Source organism: Polyodon spathula, chromosome 3 (genome assembly GCF_017654505.1).
Source record: "Polyodon spathula isolate WHYD16114869_AA chromosome 3, ASM1765450v1, whole genome shotgun sequence".
In the NCBI taxonomy this organism is placed as follows: Eukaryota; Metazoa; Chordata; class Actinopteri; order Acipenseriformes; family Polyodontidae; genus Polyodon; species Polyodon spathula.
This window is the reverse complement of record NC_054536.1, coordinates 55,289,003-55,295,990: the sequence shown is the minus strand read 5'-3', so window position 1 is coordinate 55,295,990 and position 6,988 is coordinate 55,289,003.

The window sequence follows — 6,988 nt, the reverse complement described above, 5'->3', positions numbered from 1 at the left end:
TGCCGCTCAAACGCTGTCAGGATATCTAATACGTATATTTAGGAAAACTAACACCTGAAGTGCACTCTAACAACAGCTTTGATTTCACAGTTACTTTTTGTTTTCTGTTACACTAAACTCTGTTTCAATAACAAATTAAAAATTTAAAAAAACAAATTATACCCGAATCTCTCCCTCACAATGTGGGGCTCGACTTTTACACAAGGTCGACTTTTACTCTAGCTGATACAGTATGTATTTTGTCCTGAAAGAAAGGTATTTAAAGAACATGTTTAATGCAAGTTCTCTATATGTTACTGCTCGGTCTGTTATTTTCAGTCAAAACTCGCCCCCTGCTGTTTTCCTGAGTTTACTGTACTGTGGGATTCCCAACCAACTCCCAACTGTGCATCTGCCATCACAATATGATTTGCATCAAAACTGCATTACAATGTTATAGTGTAAAAAAAGAGTACTAATAAATCAAAGGTTTTAAATACATTTTTATTACTTTACAGCAGGGATCTCTAACCCTGGTCCTGGAGAGGCCCAGTCCTGTAGGTTTTCTAGGTGTCTACGTTTGTGTAAAGATCTGGAACACCTGTTCATCTTGACTAATTAAGTCAACAGTTGGTGCAGTTAAGTAACGGAGAGCTTGGTTGAAACGAAAATCAGATGACCCTGTCACTCTTCTTATTTTATTTTATTCAACATTTTATAAGGGACAGCACACGTATCTCAGAGTGATGTATTAAATGAATGACAGTCAGACAGTAAAGTTAAGTGCTGTTCACTCTCATACCCTATCCCTGTGTAAAAAGAGCTATAACTGCATATATGGTTATTATTAGTGTATACACACCCACTCCATTATTATTTTTCTTTAAATTCACATTGAAATGCCCAGTCTAAAAATTATTGAATTAATCACACCTCCTTTTTTGTTTTTCAATGATAGCTTACGATAAGAACTGTTTAACCTTTCAGTTTTCACCTCTTATATACTGTATCACAGCTGATGGGATTGCAACAACTAATTCATTGTATGTACTGTTAACACAGACTTTCATAAACTTAAATCACTTTATTAAATATACAATACATTGGAAAAACATGCTGTTTTCTTCTTGTGCTCTAATGAGGGCATTTCTTCCCTTGGGTCACCACATCTGCCAACACAGCCTCATGTTTCACTCCTATGCTGACGACACCCAGCTCTACTTAAAACTCCACAATGGTAGCCCCTCTGCCGTGGTCAGGCTCTCAGTCTGGATGTCTGCCAATTTTCTTCAACTGAATACTAACAAATCTGAACTCCTAGTAGGATCTAAAACTCAACTTAAGAATCTATAGTTGCCCTGAACCTTGGAAACTGCCTGCTACTGCCTTCCCCCACCATACGAAGCTTTGGTGTACTTCTTGACAGCAACCTCTTCTTTGATGCCCACATCTCCTTTGTGGTCAAATCTTCCTTCTACCACCTTCGAAAAATCTCTAAAGTCCGTCCCTACCTTTCCCTCCCAGATGCAGAGATACTTTGTCATGCATTTGTCTCCTCTCAACTCGACTACTGCAACTCTCTATATGGTGGACTCCCAGCACGCACCATAAACCGACTGCAGCTAGTCCAGAATGCTACTGCCAGGATCTTTACCAGATGTAAAAAACGTACTCCCACCGTCGCTCACTTTAAATCAACTCTCAAGACCCACCTGATCTCTCTCTTGCTTTCCATGCTCTATAAGCTTTATCTGCTGTTAGCTGCAACTATTTCACATATTATACTATCATGTATGATGTACTTTCCACTATATTTAGTGTACTATTTTATGTATTTAGCTACTATCATGTATTATGTACTTTCGACTGTTTTAATGTATTATACTTATTTTTTTAATTTTTTTAATTTTTTTTAAACTGTATCATGTATTATGCATTTCTCTGTATTTGAAGTACTATGGATTTTCTTGTTACTGCATTTTGTAACGCGCTTTGTGATGGTGGTCCACTATGAAAGGCTCTGAGATTTTTTGGTCTTATTTAAAGCTTATTTGAAGTGCTAGTAAATATTTGGTAGTGAGTGTATTTTAACTTGGTTTGTATTTAGTTTTTTTTGTCACTACATTACTAAGTATTATTCCATCTGTTATCTATGACGATGTGAGAAAACACCTGTGCCATTCCATACAAAATAACACTATGGGACTGATTGTAAGGATACATGTAAAGTGATTTGCTGCTTCAAAACGCCCATATTGCTGCCAAAAACCATGTTAAGCTGGTGTAAAAGTGGGACTTTAGTGGTCAATAAAAACCCACTACCAAATTACACTTTGTCGTCATTAATCCATTTAAATGACACTGAATTGTATTCAAATAAAGAAAAGAGCATGGAATTGAGCGGGGATCTGGAATACTAAGCGGACACAAACATTATAATGAGGTGTAAGGGTTTTGCCTTGCACTTGGGCAATTGCTGAACCTCCTAGAACTTTGCAAACCATTGTAAAAGCGAGTAACTAAGAGCGCTATAAAACCACACACCTAAAGAGATCTGTCATTGGCTTCAGGGTGGCTGCTGTGGTACACTGCCCGATGCAACAACGCTTTGCTCTTGTTGAGGACAGGCGGGAAAACCTTCAGAGGAGAAGGGCAAGATGCAGAAGACCCTGCATATTCAAACCCAGGGTCACTTTGTTTGGGATGGATTGTCCTCTCCGCTTGCCTCTCCAGCGGTGTCAGCTGTGATGTGGATGCATTGCGAGTTTCGCTTTTGTTTGTCGTTGCGTGTCCTGCCGCCTTTCATCACCTGGTTCACTGTGCTGCTGGTAACAACGACAGCGTTGACTTTCACTATTTTATTAGTTAGTTGTGTATTTGAATTGTTTATAATTAATTTGATTTTATGTGTCTTCATTTGTCATTTCTCTACCTCTTTTCTGTTTTCTATTTTATTTTATATTGATGGTGTTTATGAAATGAAAACACATTGATGATCTTACAAGAAAGTTTCCATTTTAGAATAAAATCTTATCTTACTTGTGAAATAATAATAATAATAATAATAATAATAATAATAATAATAATAATAATAATATTAAACAATATCCCAAGTGTAGGTGTATTCTGCACCTTGAAAATATAGTTTACTTACTTAACAATTTTCTAAGACTGGACTGGACTAGGCTTCTAAAGTAGCCTGATCTAGAACATGCACCAAGGAGTGTGAATATGGCTCCAGCTATGCACTGTTTTCTGTTCCTTACATAATCAAGCAGCAAAGTGTTGCAGGTCAGTGGTTACACTCTGGTGCACCTAATGTAATTCACGTTTATATATGGTTCTAAGTGGCCACAGCGGTGCTTTAACATCACAGTTTTAGAAAGTCACCAGGATGTGAAGTCTGAAACACAAAATGATTCTAAACAAGAAGAATACTTCAGTTAAGATAATTGAAACTTCAGCTACTGATAATCTGGACTCAGTATGTCAAATAATTGTGGCATCCCTACTCCCATTTTACCCTTATCACTGTCCAAGATATACTGTTAATTCAGTAGTTGGTAAAAAAAAAAATCTATCTAATTCAGTAAGCTCTGTTGATTTGCAGAGGTTAACATAGTCAATCCAATTTTAGATACCTCAGAATGTGATTTATTGTATCACATACCTTATCCTTTTAAGATGTTAGTGTGATACACAATACTGCCAAGAAGGCTATGATCTCAGAACTATTCCTACAATATATTAGATTAAAGGAAAAAAAGAAAGAAAAACAATTTATGTTCATATAAATATTGTAGCATTTTGGAAATATTTGTCCGTTGCACACGTCAATCCCCATGCATCAACACTTACACATAGTCAAATGGGTTTTTGTAAAAAAAATGGGGTTTTGTATCACAAACAAATTGTACAGTTATCAAACAATACACCTAACATCCTATACCACACCTAAGTATGCAAAAAGTGTGCAGTACCAAAATTCGATAGTGGAAAATCCTTGTGTGGTTCTAAAAAGCATGCGCCAGAAACAATATTATCCAATCTCAATTAATAACTAATAATTAATCTCACTTGACAGACTATTCTAAATCATTAATCGATTACCTGTTGGAAGACAATAGGCAACAGCTGGTGTCTGATTAATGCACACGATCAGTTTAGGATTTTTTCAATATAATTATACATTTCAACAAGGTTTGAGGAGTACAGAATTCTAGGAGTGAAATCCAGCAGTACTTCAGGTCAGCATCCTCTAAAAATGCATCTCAACAGTGTACACAAGTCCATTTCAGATTGGGCAGGGAAAAAAAAGAGACGTCATGTTTTTGGAGCAATGCGGTGCAGGAAATAATGTATTTATTTTGGGAATGCTGTTTTTTAGGTTTATATAATTTTAGTATGGATTCTGGCTCATATAGGAATAGATGGGAATGAGAAGGTGGATAAGTTAGCTAAAATAGATATGGATATGGATATGAATATTATAAAATAATTGAGAAACAGATTATTACTGAATGGCAGAATATATGGGATAAAGGGAAAAAAAGGGTATATAGCCTGTGGCTGACAGGGTGCCTGCGGGTCTGCTGTAGAAGCCACTGAGACCTGTGTTGTCCTCTGGCACTATTGGTCTGTCTGGTGGCTTCGCTGTAGACCTGCAGCACGAAAAAAGACAGCTTGGCAGGACATGTTTCAGAAGACACATGTGTTTGCCATTGTTTCCCGAGTCAGTGCAGGAATTGCAGCAGTAAACCGGGATAAAAATAATAATTGGGCATTTCAAATTGGGGAGAAAACTGGGGTAAAAACCATTGGCAATGACTAAATTAAAAAAAATATATATAATAAATAAAAATAAAGTGGCGTAGGTGATGGAGGGAAAATAGATAAACGTATTATTGGGAGTACTGGAAAATATATTAGAAAAACCGGAACATGTAAACATATATAAGATAAAGATATTTTAAAATGTGTTCACTGTAGTTTTAAATCTGAATAGTAGGTGGCAATAATACATTTCGACAGAAACCTGTGGGCATAAACCAAGAAGAAGAAGAAGAAGAAGAAGAAGAAGAAGAAGAAGAAGAAGAAGAAGAAGAAGAAATTCCATATTGGATATTGGAGACGTCCTGACCTGGCTGGCATCTAAAAACCTAGAAAATCTCTTTGAGGTATGGTTTGTTGAAATACATACACATTAAGGTTGCCGGGTTTATTAAAAAAGAAACAAAAAAAAAAAAAAAAACAGAATACACCTGTTTGCCCAGTTTGTTGATTTGTCACAAGTCAAAAGTTTCGGTGCAGCACAACACACGCTTTGTTTAAAAAAAAAAAAAAAAGCTGGAACAACAGATGTAATTCGCAAATTCAGCAGTTTGTCGATAGGAATCTTTCAGAGTCATACTCATAAGTGTCAACAGAGTCATACTCATAAGTGCTGTAATATTCCAAAAAGTTAATGAGAATTAAGTAAAGATAAATGTTTCAAATTGCGTCTACATAAACACGAGGTGCTGCAAAACTAGGAGAAACAATTACGTTAAAAAAAATAAAACCTGTAACACGTGGAATGGGTTGGTATATTGTTTGCGACTAATAACTAACCTGAATGATCTGATATCTTTTCATGTTTTAAAAACAGCGATGTTGCATCGAAAGAGAAAATGTCATTGCCAAGTTAAAACCTTCCCAGGTTAAATCATTTTTTGAGTTTATGAAACACTTGAAGATCAGACACTAATTAAATACAACGAAAGCTGATTAACACTTTCTGACAACTTTACATACATTATTTAAGTTGGTTATTTATTGTTGTGAGATATACAAAAAAAAAAAAGATAAAAATCGCTTAATTAGTAAATTATTGAGTTTAGGCCTAGTCTTGCTAAAAACGTTCCATGAGGGCCCAGTGACAAAAATACTACAAAGCGAGACATGATGCCCATTGTATATGTCTGTGTGTGTGTGTGTATTACAACAAAAAAAAAGTGTTTCTTTCTTCAGTGGACTAATTGCTAGTCTTTTTAGTTCTTAAAAGTACATTTCATTCTATTACTTATGATCGGTTATATGGCGTTGTGACCATATTTCTTTTGTAGCCTCTAGACAGAAAACGATCCTGCATGTCTAACAAATCTAACAGATTATTACAAATTATTTTTAAACAAATGAATTGGCCATATGGTATGTTTTTAATCACGTGCTTTGGGTTATCACTGTCTGCTTGCAGGATAGTATTTCTAGCTACCTGTATCTACAGGCTTACGAAAGAACGAGGTGATAAATTTACCATTAGAATTCACTGAAATTAACAGATCTAAAAAATGTATCTCTGTTTGGCTATATTCCACGGTGAATTTCAAGGTAAGATAAGTATTATTTATCTAATCTAAATATAAATAAATCCGTCTCAGAACCAGTCCAGATTAAAAGAGTATCTTCAATATACCTTTTCCAAAACAGGACATTTTGCAGTAGTGGGTTAAAGCAGTGTCATTAATATATTTTTTCTCCCAATGTCCCATATATAAATTTGCATAATTTGGGGCAAACGACGAGCCCATCACTGTACCCTGAATTTGCAAATAGCATTTATTTAAAAAAGAAAAAAAGATTGGTTTTCAAAATAAATGTTGAGAATATAGGGAAAGCAATTTGATCACATATCGAGTGTCAGCTCTATATGAAGGTAAATCTTTTGCAGATTCATTGATAAAATAATCTATCAATTGACTTAGAGGGTTCAGAAATTGTTATAAATCTCCCTCCCGACCTGTGAGGGCGCTGTGTAAAGGGAACAGTGTGCCCCGGACTGGATGGTCTGACAGTTCATTCCAGGGAAAGGTGGAAGTCAGCCATCTAGAAAGGCCATCTCCCTGATCTCCTCCAAGACCGGCCTATTCACTGCTGCCTCACCACAGAGCAGCAGACAACCGGCTCCTCTCTCCGTTCCACCTCTACCTGTGACCAGACCGAGTCCGGAGAAAATGGGAGGCAGCATCAA